The sequence below is a fragment of the Pelodiscus sinensis genome, chromosome 1, assembly GCF_049634645.1.
Source record: "Pelodiscus sinensis isolate JC-2024 chromosome 1, ASM4963464v1, whole genome shotgun sequence".
NCBI lineage: Eukaryota > Metazoa > Chordata > Testudines > Trionychidae > Pelodiscus > Pelodiscus sinensis.
Window position 1 is genome coordinate 174,352,969 of NC_134711.1, and position 17,486 is coordinate 174,370,454.

Consider the following 17,486-nt stretch of genomic DNA (forward strand, 5'->3'; position numbering starts at 1 on the left):
CCCCTGAAGCACACCGAGTCTACCGGGGTATCTCCTGCTCCTGGGCTACTTTCTACCTCTGTCTGCTGGCCAGCATTATCCCCATCTGGGTTGGTGAAGGCTGCAGCATCATCAGCTGTGGTGTCTGTGGCTGGCGTGGCATCTGCGGCCGCGCCGACAAAGAAGCCTTTCTTGATCAGCACAGGTATGCCTCGTGAAACCAGGTTTACCTGTGCCTATCAAGAAAGGCTTCTTTGTCAGCGCGGCGCGTCCAGACTGCCCCGATCTGCCGACAAACAGCTGATCAGCAGAGCGGGGCAGCCATTTAAATTCAAATGAATCCACGATTATTTTAATCGCGGCTTCATTTCCCTCTGCCGATCTGGCTAATCTACATGCCTCCGTCGACGGAGGCATGTAGTCTCGACACACCGTATCTGTTGACAAAACTTCTGTCAACAAAACCCTGTAGTCTAGACATACCGTAATGTAGCACTATTCATAAAAATATTAGGGAATATCTTGAAATATAACTGTGTGGTTTGAGAAAGTGTATACTTGGTCTAGGTAGCTAATTGTCCACTGTAGGTTTTAGCACTTGATTGCAGCATAGCATTATCTCTGATATGAAGTGCAAATTTATCTCCCCTTGAATGAAGATTAAAAATATGTAGATGTTTCTGACAAGACCTGCAACTTGCAAATAGATTTCAGCTTTCTAAAGTTTGTATTTCTGCTGACAATGGAAATTGACATTTTACTTTATATTTGCCTACTTGCAGAAAATTGTATTTAAAATGTATCCTCTAAGTATGTGAGCATTCTGGAGACATTAAAATTGTATTTGCATTTGCATTTTAATTCTGACTCTTTAAGTCACTCTGGGAAGAGACAAGCTGGAAATGTATGCCACCAAAATAACATATTTTGAGGGGAAAATAATACAAATTGAGAAGGAAAGTTCACCCATTAATCTCCGAACTTTGTCCTTATTGAAATAGCTGATGAATTGCGGCCTTTTGTGAGGATGTAATGCATATACACTATGAATGTAAAAAGTTATATAGGCCACTGAGACTTGTGAGGTGAAAGTTTCCAGCAAGGATCACTCAGGCCAGGCCAGTTTGAGGTTTTTCTAAAATAAAAAGGAGACTTTATTACTGATAGAGATTAGGTAAACTTGGACAAGCAGTGTGGAATCGTAGAAGAAGCTCATTCTGCAGATCCATACTCTAGGACTTAAAGCCAACATTCCATAAACAGGAAGGCTGAAATTTCCCTTGCCCTGGATACTGAGAGATCAGGTTGATCCATGGTGGTGTCTTTCCAGCCAAGAGGTATCTCTTGAAAGGAGTGTGCCAGTAAACTCATTTTTAATTTAGTACTTTGGAACAGAATTTTTCAAACTCCATTTGGAACAAACTCTGAGACTGTGTATGAAGATTCTATTTGGGAATGGTTAAAATTAAGTTACCCTAGGAATTTTGTTTTAACTCTTCACATTTTACACTTTACTGGTCAGTCTAGAGGGCATTTCTACGCTTTGGAGTTATTTTGAAATAACTCCCCTTATTTCAAAATAGCAAGGTGCGCATTCACATAGCAACCCCCTTATTTTGAAATTATTTCAAAATAATGGGCTTGTTATTTCAAAATAATAATCCATGCTTCTGATGAGGAATAATGCCTAGTTTGAAATAGTTATTTCAAAATAGGATTAGTGTGGATGCTCCACTGCTGCTATTTCAAAATAACAACTCCCCAGAGTCATTCAGAGTAATTACTCCCCAGTGCTTCCTGGTGCTCTCAGACTAGGTAGCATGTCCATATTAAGGGAGCCTGCCTTGGACCAGTTTTGAGGCATCCCTGTAGTGTGGACACACTATTTCAAAATAGTTATTTTGGGAGTCATTATTTCAAAATAACTTATTTCAAAATAATCTCACAGTGCAGTCATAGCCTAACAGTGCATGGAAAGTATTTTTGATTACATATAGTTAACACTAATGTGGAAGGAGATATAAATCAGTTACCATGAGTTTTCATGTATTAGCATTTTATAATTCAAGGGAAACATTCTATAAGTGTAACAATTTGCACATGCAGTAGTGCTAGTTTAAATCCAAGGGTAATGAATATTAGTAATGCTAACAAAACCTCTAAAGGTGCAGCATTTCTCAGAAAATGCCTCTAAGTTTTCACAGGCCAATTTGTCTTCTTGTGGATGAGTTACTCATTTGCAGTGTATGTTATTAGAACAAAGGATACTAACACATATCATGTGAAAGTAGGAAAAGTCATAATTTATCTATGAATCTATAAAGAATTTTATGCAAAGCTCTCAATAGTCTCAAATGTGACCCTCATTGAGGTGCTGCAGGGAGATAGAATAAGGCTCACAGACTGGTGTAGATTTCTTGCACCTGGTATAAAGTTTAAAACCCAGATATCAAGACATACTCTGATACCAGATGTCAGTTCCTCTGAATAAAAGGAAACAGAGTTCCAAGGCAAAATAAAAAAACCTATACCAATTTAACCCTAAGAAGTATTGCTAGTTTAACTATTTAGAGAAAGATCATTTCTGTTCCATAAATCAAAGGAGAAACTTGCTGTAGCAAACCAGTGTGCTCAGGTCAGGACAGCTCTGCCCTTTACACCATTGAACGAGGCAACTGAAGACACATGTGTAAAACTAACAGGAAGAACCAAAGCTGGGATCTCTGGAGCTTAGTGTATGAGCCTTTACAGCTTGAGCTATAACGTCAGCTGGCTTTTTCTTTCTGTGTAAATGATCTAAGTGCCAGTACATGGGACAGTGAATTACACACAGTACATGTGTGGGTTACACATGTACCATCCCAACAAGTACTGCTAAGGGAAACATCCTCAACTCTTGTGTTCTGGCTTTACATAAACTGGAAGTGGAATCAATATGAGTAAACCATTGGAATAACGTTCTAATCTATTGTATTTTGGTAGATTATCATACTGTATACGTCACTGCATTGTTTAAGTATCTACATTACAGGGGTTGAGAGAACAGGTTGTCAGGGTTATAAAAGTCTATATACATGTCCCATGGCAGGTATTAGTATCCACAGGTGTCTGTGATTACAGCACAAATTGTTTTCCATTCCATGGTTGCAAACCTCAAGTCCTAGCTGAACTCACCTGAACTCATTTTGAAGGAGAATCTTTAACTTGAGGGAAACAGAATCAATGTGTAGTCCAGGTGTAATCACTGCCCTTTCATGGATGGAATTTCAGATTTTCTCAAATTGAGTTGAGCAGTTTGACTCTCCCTCAGTGGAGTTCTTAAACACAACATTAACTTTAAGCATCTGAGTAATCCAATTAAAAGCAATAGGTCCTGTGTGATTAAAGTTAATCATGTGCTTTAAGTGCTTTGCTGGAACTGGGCCATAATGCTCAGTGCTTTGAGGGGAGGGGGTGCGTATTCTTAGGTAAAGGAGCTTCTTTAGAATACAGAGATTCCAGTAGAGATGCCCTTTCCTTTTGAAGAGGAAGAATGAGTTTTATCTAAAGGTATGTCTGTGAGACATACAGTAGGGCTGTGTCTAGATTGGAAAGTTTTTCCACAAAAGCAAGTGCTTTTGCGGAAAAACTTACCAGCTGTCTACACTGGCCGCTTGAATTTCCGCAAGAACACTGACTTCCTACTGTCTGAAATCACTGCTACTTGCGGAAATACTATGCTGCTCCCATTCGGGCAAATGTCCTTTTGCGCAAAGCTTTTGGGCAAAAGGGACAGTGTAGACAGCTCAAATTTGTTTTGCGCAAAAAAGCCCCGATCGCGAAAATGGCTTTTTTGCGGAAAAGCGCGTCTAGATTGGCATGGACACTTTTCCACAAAAAGTGCTTTTGCAGAAAAGCGTCCGTGCCAATCTAGATGCTCTTTTCAGCAAATGCTTTTAACGGAAAAACTTTTCCGTTAAAAGCATTTGCGGAAAATCATGCCGGTATAGACGTAGCCTAGGTGTGGTGTTGAGTTATAATATAAATCAGACTCTAAGTGATCAAATTTCTGGGTACTCCATGGCTCATCATTCTTACAAAAAAATCATGGTTAACGCAGCATATCTGTTTCACAAGAAAACGACAAGAGAAAGCTACAGAAATCATGAACTTAAGAGTTCTGAAACTGTTGGGGTAAAAGCATGTCCTCTCAGTAGGGAAAAGTCTCATCTTTCATACTTTCACATATTTGAACTATTCCCATTTCCAAGTTTTTTTGTATTTACTCAATAATTGTGATGATTCTCTTCACCTTTCCTTTCCCCCCATTTTTCTTGTTAGGAAGAAGATGGAACACTTAATTAAAACCACATTAGAAACAGTCATAACATTTCTCCAACTCACTATTTCTCCATTCCTCCCATTTTCAATCAACAGAAAAATATCATAATCTTAACAACTTTAGCAGATACCAAACCAACATGTTTTTGGAAATCTCGACAGCATTTCTTGTTTTATATGACTTCTTTCCTTTTTTACTGTCACGATGGTCATGGGCATTCCAGTATTCTTGAAATTAACTTCACTGTGTATTCTTAACCTATTCCCAACAATACACTAATTGTCTCAACAAGATTTTAAAGCAATCTTATGCTTTTCCTGTTAAATTTAATTTTTTGTATAGATGATAGGGTTTTTTTAATGGAGAAAAATATTTTGCAAAAGGTAAATTGAATAAATGTGATTCAAATGACAATGCCATTGGCCATTTTCACTTCTCCAATAGTGACCTATACCATTTTAGTCCATGAGAAAGAGGTATCCTGTCTCACAAGTTATTCCAGCTTAGTTTTAAACCCCGCCCCTACCAGCTCTAGTGAAATGTGCGTCATAATTTAGTTTTTCAAAAACCTTCCGATTAGAGGAAGTAATGTTCACAAAACTTTCTGTTTGTGACCCTCTGCAATTTCTCGCCTCACAAATTAAGAAATTAATCAATTAACTTATCCCCAGTAGAATTTGAACCAAAAAGAGAGAATTGGTAAAGACTTTATTAGGTCCACTAAGGACTTCTATATTCTATTTGTTTTATGTAGAAGGAGCTAAGCCAACATAGCAAAAAGTAGCAGTGTGAAATCAACAGAAGAGAGAGAAATTTTAGGAAGTCATGCTTATGCAGAAACAGTATCTCAAGGTAGGTAATTCAATCCCACAAAGGAGAGAGACCTTGAACTAAATTCTATTCAATGCACTGTGGAGGTGAACATATACTTCTAGACTACATGGCTTCGTTGACGGAGCCATGTAGATTTGTTTGTTCGGCAAAGGGAAATGAAGCCATGATTTAAATAATCGCGGCTTCATTTAAATTTAAATGGCTGCCGCGCTGAGCCGACTAACAGCTGATTAGCTGTTTGTCGGCTCAGCGCGCTAGTCTGGATGCTCCCGCGTCAACCTGAAAGCCCTTTATTGACCTCCCCGTTATGCCTCGTAGGATGAGGTTTACCGGGGAGGTCGATAAAGGGCTTTCATGTCGGTGCGGGAGCATCCAGACTGCCCCGTTCTGCCTACAAACAGCTGATCGGCAAAGCGGGGCAGCCATTTAAATTTAAATGAAGCCGCGATTATTTAAATCATGACTTCATTTCCCTTTGCCGAACAAAAAAATCGACATGGCTCCGTCGATGGAGCCATGTAGTCTAGACGTACCCTATAGAGATCACAACAACCTGTGCTGCACTGACAGAGACAGGCTGCTGCATTCTTTGTTAGCTGGTGCTTTGAACCTTTGCTCCAATATATTCTGAGTTGTAGTAATCAAGTCTAAAAGTTACAAAACACTTGTAGTCTGCTAAGATTAGAATTTGTACACTGGCCAGCTAGCACTGGAAATTGGCATTTTTCATGGACATGGGTATTTGACCATCCATGAGCTTCATGGACCCACAAAAGACTCTCAGTCAACAACACAAATTGAAGACACACCTCCTCCATAGAAGGGAATGCTGTGGAGGACGGAAGTTCTTTGAAACACTTCCCTCTTGCCAGCCAGCATCACTTACATCTTGTCTGAATTCATCTTCATCCAGCGGCTCAGTATCCAGACACTGGCCCCAGCTAGGCATTGTGTGGGCTGAGAGATGGTTATGGTTACATTTGACATAAATGAGTAAGAAAACTGTATGGGTGCATGCTGTCATCACTTTAGCCTATATTGCCTCACCTGTTCCTACAGCAGATTCATGTACATGAGGAAATGAAAGCTATCTTGTGGGGTCAACAGAAGAGGGCTTGGAAGGTGGAGAAACAGTTACCCATTAGGATGCACCTAGTTGGGCCTGTTTCCACGTATCCTTGCCATTTCCTGGAAGTGGGACAGCTGAATCTGGTGATCAAAAGGTATTAAGTACCACAGAGGAGTCTAGTAGGGTGAGTAGAAATGCACACCCTGTGCAAGTGGGAAGATGAATATCATCTATCTGATATCTGCACTGATGTCTGACCTTGGCAGCTGAAGATTCCTGGCAACTGAAAACTGACCCTTGAGACTGATTTTTCCAATCTTCTGACTGGGGATTCTCACTGCTATTGTAATATCAATAATAAATAATAGTAATTATAAAATAATAAAAAAATAATAATCTCATATTACTATAGGTCTATGATTAACTTAGAAATAGCGTCAACTGCTTAATTTTAATTGCCTTTCCTGATGCCACTATTGCCTTCAATCACTGGAATCTGTTTTGTGTATATATTTCCCACATCCAGTACTTACATGGAATAAGTACTTCAGTCCTATCTCGTGAGATATTCTCAAGTCAGAAGTTACAGCCTGTTGGGTATCAGGGGCCAGGAGTCTTCACAAGAAAAACATGAACAAAATTTAAAAATCCTCAAAGGCTCAGTGGCAATATCAATAGTAGATATCCTCATATGTAAGCTCAGAGTCAAGAATAAGCAAATGCTTCACAGACAATAGTGTGTATGATGACCCTGTTTGACCTCTTCCACGGGAAAAATTGGAACACATGGCATTTTTCATTTCCTTGGTAAGCTGTAGTCAGTAAATGTTCTGTTATTGCCTGCATTAGAAGTTTACATTCTGAGCTCACAGGAGGATTTTTGCCATTTCCTACTTCTGTCTTTTTATGTAGGTTTTTTTTGTGCCTGTTAATTTTCTTAGCAACAAAATCAACTTTACAATTTTACAATATTTTACATCAGCTCAGGTAACATGTCCAAGACATGTAATTTTTTCAAAATAGAAAGTTTTGAACTGCAGAATGGCATCTTTACTCTCAACTATAAACAATGCTTAGAATATCTCAAAACATGAAAAAGAGGTGTCAGCAGACCCATCACAGAGGGGAAAAGTTGTGAGGGAACACTGCTTACTCAAGCCAGAGAGAAGAAGATCTGCACTTCTTTCAATTCCCTCTGCTTTTATTACTGGCAATAAAGAATAGAATTATCTTTGAGTAAGTCTAAAGAACATCTGTAACTGTTACATCTTCATAGTGTTTTCTTCTTCTGAATAAACATAGTTTAAATACTTTCAGCAAAATGACCAAACACTGACCAGAAAGTGACACGATAGAAATAATAAATAGTATAGAGGGGAATCCAATGAAATTAAAGCAACAAGTTCATAACTGATATAAGATATTACCTAAGGAAAATATCTATGTAAGAATTAAATAATATAAGGATGTAAGTGGATTGCCCTTGGGGAGGGATGGCTCCCCCTCTTGGTCAGTGGGTGGCCACTCTGACCCACTACATTTTCCATTATCACTTGAGGAATTAGTGGATGCTGTGATTCTGTGTGTAGGTCCTCCCACCAGGTGGGCGGCAATGCGGCATCTAGGGCCTGGCTGCAGACTAGAGCAAGCAGCAAAACGTTGAACGTACAGCCTCAGCTCAGGGTGGGCAACAAATGCCTGCTCTCAGTTTGGGGGAGTCAGCACAATAATAAACAGTCCAAGGGCTCAGCCTCAGTTTTGGGGGGGCAGCACAATAATAAACAGCAGTTCTAGGCCAAGCCCTAGACCAAGTGAGGTAACAGTTAAAGAAACGAATAGTAAAGAGTTCCAAAGCCAAACCCTGGTTCCCTCTGTGGCAGTAGGCAAAGAAACAGTCTAAAGCCAGGCCCTTGTTCAGGGCGTGGCAGCAGTGGATGTCGGCTGCAATTCAGGCACAGCCAAAGGGGAGTCTGCCACCCAAGAGTGGAGTGGCAGGGGGGGATGCAGGCCCACCCATACTACTGCATCGTAGCCCAGGGCCGTGGTTGCAGCAGAGCAGTTTGCTGCTAGGTCAGTGGGGATCCATAACGCTGCCAGAGCTCTGTCTTAGCTCACAAAGCATCAGCTTTCCCTGGGCTACTTCCAAACTCCCCTAAGTCTGTACCTGGGTTCTGGGTGAGTCTTCGGGGCTCTAGCACATTGGCAGTTTGGGCCGGGAAGGGAGTCTGTCTGGGTCATCTGGGAGTAGCAGGCTCAGTGGGCCAGTTATCTGCTTCTGCAAGGTCTTGCTCCTCTGGAGAGTACAGCGGGAAGGCTTCTGGCTCTCTCCACCACTACAGCCTTTCTCCCAGGGCCCCTCCTCTTGATTGATAGTCAGGTGCTTCATTAGGGCCAGCTGTTGCCCATCAAGGTTCAGGGAGGGGTGTCTCGCCCTCCTGGTCAGTGGGTGTCTACTCTGACCCATTACAAAGACACTTACATGGATAAGAACATATACAACTACATAAGGCAGGATAATAATATGAATGGAATATTAGCTCTCATGCTTCAGGATATAAAGCAACTAGTGACAATTTGGGATTAGGAACTAATCTTCCCTCATGGGCATGCTATTGCATATTTTAATCCTTATACTTGGGGATTTTACACCTTCCACCATTTGGGTCAGCATTTGCCACATTCAGGGTATGTCTACACTGCCACCCTAGTTCGAACTAGAGTGGCTAATGCAGTTATTCGAACTTGCAAATGAAGCCTGGGATTTAAATAGCTGCAATGAGGAGTAATACTAGTTCAAATTCGGAGCTCTAATTCGAACTACCTAGCCCGTGCCGCGTGTAGCCGTGGGCAGGTAGTTCGAACTATGGGGCATTTAAAAATGGTGCCCGGGAACATGCAAATAAAGCCCGGGATATTTAAATCCCGGGCTTCATTTGCAAGTTCAAATTACTACATTAGCCACCCAAGTTCGAACAAGGCTGGCTAGTGTAGACATACCCTCAGATAGAATGATCACTGTGTGAATATATATATGGCAAATAGTAGAGTCTTAATAATATTCTAAATAGCAAAGCAGAATAGAAAATGTATTAAAAGTAAAACCAAAATACAAAAGATGACCATTGTAAATTTTTTTTTTTTTATTATGCAACTTAATTAAAATGAGTCCCATTCAGCTAGAATTCATATTATTTGTAATTCTTTGAAGATGCTGTTTTAAGATCATTTCTGTGTAGTAAAAATAGTAGCTAAGCATACTGTAATTTGATTAATATTCAAAGAGTAACTCTCTGGGCAAAAACACTGAAATTGCCAATAATAATGGTGTATTTCAGTGCTGGGCAATAATTTTTGATGGGGAGTAACTCCAAGATTTTGTAATTGGTCAAGGGCCTTATTCTTTTGTGATATTAATGAAGGGGGTGCAGGGCCTGGGTTAAGGGTGGGTGCAAAAGAGAGCTTGGGGTGTGAGATTGAGGTTCATGAGGTGGTATGGGATCTCGGAGGTAGTTTGGTTGAAGGATAGAGTTGTGACCTGCAGCGGAGGACTGGAGTTGCAAGGGTTTGGGTTGCGACCTACTACAGGAGGACGTTGTGACCTGGAGCTGGGGTAAGGGTGCAGGGTCTGAGAGAGGGTCTGGGTGCCATAGCAGGGGTGAAGAGAGGGTTACATTCAGGCATGCTCTGCCATGGAGGCACTTACCTGGGTGGTTTTCAGCCAACAGCCCAGAAGATTTCTCAGGCAGACTCCCTGCCTTCCATGACCCTGCACTCACTCTCACTCTACCTGATTTTTACTGGCCCAACTAACCTTAAATTTGCCCCCTAAAATTTGCCAACATGTATATATAGGTCCAAATACAAAGTGTGAAAAACAAATATAGCTGCAAGGATGTTAAATATCATTCATTAAGACCAATGTCTACACTTACCAGAGATTGAAGTTATTGTGATCAATGCAGTGGGGATTGAGTTAGTGGGTCTGATAAAGCAGAAATCAACAGCAGAACACTGAGCAGTTGACTCAGAAGTCCACCAGAATAAAAAGAATAATGTAAGTCAATGGGGGTGCATCTACATAGCACCCTTACCTTGAAATAAGCTATGTAATTTGAGCAACACACATTGCATAGCTTATTTTCAATTAATTTGAAAATAGCTTATTTCATAATTTGGTGCTGTCTACACAGTGCCAAATTTCAAAATAAACCACTATTCCAAAATGTTCCTTAATCCTTGTGGAAAAAGGTTTACGGGGACATTGGAATAGCGAGCCTGTTATATTTCAAAATAACTGGCTTGTTCAAAAGACACAGAACAGCTATTTTGGGATACTAGAAGTATCCTGAAATAGTGCTGGTATATAGACATACCCTGGGAGAGTATCTATTATCAACACAGCGCAATACAGATGCTGTGGTACGTCAACCTAACCTATGTGGTCTCCAGTTACATTATTCACATAAATGAAGTAGTATATCTTAGATGGACTTACCATGGTAGTGTAGACATGGCCTCAGGGAAAAAAATGCATACAGATTTTTGTTCAAGTTATTTCACTTTTAAAATGCATGAAGAAAGCTGAAGTCTTATGTGAATTTTCAGAGGTGATATTGAGAAAACTTCATCTTATACATAAACCATATCATAGCAAGGGTTCCCAAACACCTGCCCCCTGTTCTTTTAGTGTTTTGTATCCCAGTCCCACAATCCTTTACAGATTAACTCATCCTCAGTACTTCAATAATTCACATATTTGGGTGTTAGCTTCTTTTCCATTCTGCTGCCTCACACCATCCTCTACAAATTAATATTCAGTACTAGACCTTAGCTTTGGCTGTGACACACCAGAAGATAACAATGCAAGAATCAAGGCCTTGTTGATAAAACATTGGCAACAATCATAAATAATTTAAATTATCGTACAGATTGTCTCCCAACTCATAGAAAGCAACATTTCATTATTTAAGTTGTTTTCTTATAATTTGACAGCTTTCCAAATGAGCTTCTAACCAGCCTCCAATGTTCAATTTATCAGATGAGTAGAGAAATAATAACAGTAAATTGGAAAGTGTGAAGGGGAGCTTCGAGACCTTTATTAACAATTTTATTTTTTAAATAAAAAGTCTTAAGATGATTTCTTCATATCTTCTGACAATCATTCTGCATTTTCCCTTCGAAACATTTAGGAATGTTAAAAATAAAATGGGTAGTTTGTTTACAATAAAGGCATTTTAATAACATAAAACATTATTAATAGTAAAAAATAATCTAATATATAAAGGAGAATAGTTGTATGTTTGTACGCTAATAACTTGGACACTATGGGTATGTCTAGACTACATGGCTCTGTTGCCAGAGCCATGTAGATTAGTTTACTAGATATACCCAAATGAAGTGGTGATTTCAATAATTGCTGCTTCATTTAAATTTAAATGGCTGCTGCACTGTGCCGATCAGCTGTTTGGCGGCACAGCGCTGTAGTCTGGATGCTCCGTGGTCGACATCAAAGGCATTTGTCGGCCTCCCCAGTATGCCTCGTGGGATGAGGTTTACCGTGGAGGTCGACAAATGCCTTTGATGTCCACTGCGGAGTGTCCAGACTACAGCGCTGTGCCGCCAAACAGCTGATCGGCACAGCGCGGCAGCCATTTAAATTTAAATGAAGCAGCGATTATTTAAATTGCCGTTTCATTTAAGTATGTCTAGTGAACTAATCTACATGGCTCTGAAGACAGAGCCACGTAGTTTAGACATACCCTATAAGAGCTAACGCAACCAAACTTTGCATGGGATAACCTTTTATCCAGGAGAATGTTTTAAGGCAACAATGAGAGACAAATGTCTCTTCCCAGGACTGCACGGAGCATGGCAGTGCGGGGAGAAGCAGCTTCCTGAGGGAAGTGGTGTCCCCCCTCCCCTCCCGCCTTCCAACCTGCTCTGAGGAAAAGTTTGGCACCGTTAGTTTTCAATGCACATCTCACTACAATGATCCATGCCTTTATCACATCAGGACTGGATTTTTGCAAAAGTCCCTGTGAAGTAGTACATGAATGGAACAGTTTGCTTCATAAGTTGTGCTTTTTATAGGAAGCATATTATCCCTGGTTCTATGATCTTCACTGGTCTCCAAATTGTTCCTCAATACAGTTGAAGACATCTATTTTAACCTATGAAATCCTAATTTTTGTTGGTCTTGGCGACCTAAAAGACTCTCTCTCTCTCTCTCTCTCTCTCTCTCTCTGTAAAAGTAGCAATAGGCTGAGATTCTGGACCTAAAAACCACTTATATGGGAGGAGGTTAATAGCTACTCATTCTCTTAGGTACCTTTATCATAGAACTATTTTCCCTTTGACAGACTATGAATCTGTTGGCAATCAGAGCCACTGGTAAGGATTATCTGTTCTCCCAGCCTTTTGGAAAGGGATGGATTAAAGAAGTGTTTTACCATCCTATGCATGTTGCAAATTTATTTTTCATGTTCTCCCAAAGACAAAGAACAAACAATATTTTGGAGTCAATTGACCAAAAAGGACACTAAGGGCATGTCTAGATTTGCTTTCACTTTTGAAAGAAGCTATGCAAATTTGGTGTGAATTTACATATCTTCTTCCAATCACTTTTTTGAAAGAGGTTCTTTTGAAAAAGAAAGTAGTCTAGATGTGGTTCTTTTGAGAAGAAAACCCTTTTTTGAAAGAACAGTACTTCCTAAAAAAATTAGGTTTACACAGTTCTTTCAAAAAAGGTTTTTTTTTCTCAAAAGAACCACATCTAGACAACTTTCTTTTTTGAAAGAACCTCTTTCGAAAAATTTCTCAGAAGAAGTATATCTGAATTTTGAAAGTGAAAGCAAGTCTAGATGTGCCCTAAGGGTATGTCGACACTACAGAGGAAGATCGAAGCTGCCACTGTTGATCTTCCAGAGGTGAAATTTTCAGGTCTAGTTAAGACAGCTAATTAAAAGTAAGAGAGGCACTTACTGGTCGATGCCGGTAACCCTGCTTTCATGAGGACTATGGAAAGTTGAAGGAAGAATATTCTCCCTTGATTTCCTGTGGTGTAGACAGGGCCAAAAGCTGAATTAAGCTACTTTGACTTCAGATATGCAATTACCATAATTGAAGTTGCATATCTTAATTAGACTTTGTCCCGTAGTGTAGGGAGCGAGGAAGGAAGGAAGGAAGGAAGGAAGACCATCCATTGGAGACAACTCAGTGATTCATCATGCAATATTCTGTATCTGACATGAACACAAAATAGTAGGAACTTTCTTTACATCTGTCCCTGCAGCAGAGAAAGAGACTCATGACTGTTTAAAAATGTATGGTGTTAAGAAAACAGATCATCTCTTTTCAGTGGCATGGCTGTGTAGAATTCAATCTGAACTTCTGGGGAAGTTTGAACACATGAGTTTTCCAAACACAACTGACACAAAAAATGGCAGGACCAACCTAGAAAAAAAAAACATGTGGTCCAAAGGTAAATCAGAAATATTCAATTCCAAAATGAATTTGCGTGAGAATGTTTTAAGGAACAACAAAATGAAGAAAAAATGGATTTTGGCAGTTATTTTTACCTAACTCATTCAACATAGCTCGTACAAATCTGGATGCAAGTTGTTTTTAGCAATGTAAATCTCTCTCTTAAACAGTTCAGCAGGAAAAGACCCTTAAGAAGACTTACCGACACACAAATTTTACTACCTGCTGTTCTCTTTCCTTCTCTTCTCCATGCTCTCCATTACTCCTTACTTTCTATATACAGATTATTAAATTTCTGTGAAGATATTCAAGATATTTCCATTATCTGGAATAATTATCCATAAAGCTCATATAACAACAAAAGATTCAGGATTGAACAGCATCTTTTATCCAAAAGTTATCTCAAAACTCTTTGCAGAGCACTGTTTGTTTTCAAGTGAAATAGTGACACTATAGGTGTCTTGGAAAATAGATCTACCTTGATTTGTTCAACAGTATCTTTTTGGTTTGCTCCCTTCTCTTTACTCTTCTTACAGAGCTTACGAGACACTAAATTGGGTTCCCGATTAATGTCTTGTCTTGCAGCACATGAAGACTAAAAAAGCTAAGCTCTGTAAGGGTTGTAAATTGACAAAACTATGTCAACATGTAACATGAAAGAAACTTCTGAAACATTTATTTCTCACTCCTGTGCTGGAGAACCTCTGGTAAGGTTCATCTTACTGTATGGTCTCATGTTGATTTGATTCAGAATTGTTCACACCTATCTCTTGGAAAATTAAATTCTATGTTAAATCACTATAAGGTCTCTGCTTCAGGAGTTTTTATGACAATAAAGTGATTAGTTTACATTTTCTTTTATATTTATTTCAATGCAAAACAGCCACTACGACCACCATGCCCATTCTCATGCTATTAATAAAACAAAAAACAGGACTATGTAACACTTTAAAGACTAACAAGATGGTTTATTAGATGATGAGCTTTCCTGGGCCAGACCCACTTCCTCAGATCAAATTGTGGAAGAAAATAGACATGACCATATATACCAAAGGGATACAATCAAAAAAAGTGAACACATATAAAAAGGACAAATCAAATTTAAGAACAGACGGGGGATGAAGGGGGAGGAGGAGGTAAATGTCTGTGAGTTAATGATATTAGAGGTGATAACTGGGGAAGCTATCTTTGTAATGGGTAAGATAATTAGCATCTTTGTTAAGACCCCTGCGTAAAATTTAAGCATGAATGACAGTTCAGAGGTTTCTCTTTCAAGTCTGGTGTTAAAATGCCATTGAAGCAGTATGTAGGTAATCAACTTGCTGAGACAATGCCCTTTCTTGTTGAAATGGCAGGAAACTGTTTTTTCTTTGTGATACTGTCTGATATCCATTCTGTGTGCATTGATTCTTTGGCAAAGCATCTGAGACGTTTGTTCAATGTACATAGCAGATGGACCAGCTTCTATGCAGTGATGCACAGACACAAAGTAGCCATAAACCTTCCTTAACTAGCCAAGTTTACTATTGTTTTGCATTATTAGAGTGGTAACTGAAAGGATTCAGAGCACAGCAGTGAACCTTTCTCATTTATTCTGATTCATCTCCATCTGTACCCGTTTACATCAGTTTGGGTATGTCTACACAGCAAAGCTATTTCAAAATAACAGCCCTTATTTTGAAATAATATTCCTAGCGTCTACACAACCAAACTGCTATTTCAAAATAAATTTGAAATACCAGAATGCTTATTTTGAATTTGGTAAACCTCATTCTACGAGGAATAATGCCAAATTTGAAATAGCTATTTCAAAATGAGTGCTGTGTAGACACTTATTTCAAAATAGGGGGCCTCCAGCCTTCCCAGGGTGCCCTGGTGGCCACTCCAGCCTCAAACAAGAATACTCCTCTCCCTCTCCCCCCCCCAGAGCCCTTAAAGGGGTACACTCTGGCCACAGTGCCTGAGTCAGCTCCAAGCCTGCCATCCAAGACTCAGCAGCCACTGCCCCAGACCCAGTGGCCCTAAAACATGAGCCAGCAAGCCACTGGCAGCCAGCCATCCACCGCTCCCCAGGAGCAGTCTGCCAGCTCCCAGGATCCTGCCAGGGCCCAGAGAAGGCAGGTGCCTCCTGGTCCATGGTGGAAATCATGGACCTTATTCAGGTTTGGCGGTGGGGATGCCCCCAATGTCCATGATCTCTGCACTAGACAGAGGAACCTGGCCATCTATGGCAGGATAGCTGCCAGCCTGGCCACCAAAGGCCACATGCGACCCCAGGAGCAGGTTTTCATGACAATCAAGTTAGTCCAGTGAGACCCTCAACCCTGAGCTTCCCCTCCCCCCTCTTCCCCTTGCTTCCCCCTTCCAGCTCCCTCCTCCCAGGTTTCCCCCTCCCCTCTTCCATCCTCTCTTCTCCCCTCTCCCACCTCCTTTCCCCATTCTCACCATAGTTTCATCCCCCCCCCCCACTTTTGTTAAATAGAGTTTGTGTTCATGAAAATACATGTATTTTATATTACATCAGGAAGGGAGTTGGGGGTGGGGGGTGGGGTAAGTGGAAGGACGTGAGGGAGGAATGAGGCACAAGCCCACAGTGGGGCAGACAAGGGTGACTGTTAGTGCTCCTGAGGGTGAAGCTCTCCCACAGGGCCTCCTGGATACTGACAGCCCCCGGATGGCAGCCTGAAGAAAGTGCAGCCAGGCTCACAGCAATGCATCCAAGAGAAGTACCAGAGTGCCCAGGGGCAGCTCTGACTCCATGTTTCAAAGTGCTGTGGTGTCCGAAGTGAGGGCAACCAGAGCACGCAGAGACAAAATGCTTTGCTGTCCCTCATCGAGGTAGACAAGCAAGCAGGGAAACCTGAGAACTGGTTGTCTGGGGGAGGGAGGGGGGGTCCCTTTAAGCACAGGCCTCAGATAGCCTCAGGCAGCAGCCCCACATAGTAAGATGTGACCTGGTGCCCTGCTGGAACTGGTTCTGGCCAGCCTTAAATGGGATTCAGATTTCACTCAGTGTGGACGTGCTATTTTGAAATAGCAAAATGCTATTTTGAAATGCATTTTGTGTGTAGATGTATTATTTCAAAATAAGATATTTCGAAATAACACTGTAGTATAGACATACCCTTCCAGTAGATGCCACACAGAAAAGCAGTCAAATTCATATGGACTCTGAAAGCTGAAATGCCATGTCTTGGTACCGAAATTACTGGGATAACTTTAAAAATTAATTTGTGGGAGGAACATCAGGAAACAATGCTTTCACCTGTACATGAAACCCCCCCGCCACCCCCCACAAAGAACTGTGATAAATTATAAGAAAGTTCTGATTTTTTTTCCTTATGAGGATATTTTTAGAACATAGTAAAGACAATGCATATATCTGTATTTTGAAAATACCATATAATAATAGCATAGAATCCTAGAATACTAGAACCGGAAGTAACTGTGACAGGTCATCAAGTCCAGTCCCCTGCCCTCATGGTAGGACCAAGCACCATCTAGATCATCCCTGATAGATGTCTATCTAACCTGCTCTTAAGTATCTCCAGCTATGGAGATTCCACAACCTCCCTAGGCAATTTATTACAGTATTTAACCACCCTAACAGGAAGTTTTTCCTAATATCCAACCTAAACCTCACTTGCTGCAATTTAGGTCCATTGTTTCTTGTAAGAAGTGAAGGAGACCCATTTTTCTCCCTCCTCCTTGTGACACCTTTTTAAATACCTGAAAACTGCTATCATATCCTCTCTGTCTTCTCTTTCCCAAACTAAACAAACACAGTTTTTTTTCTGTTTT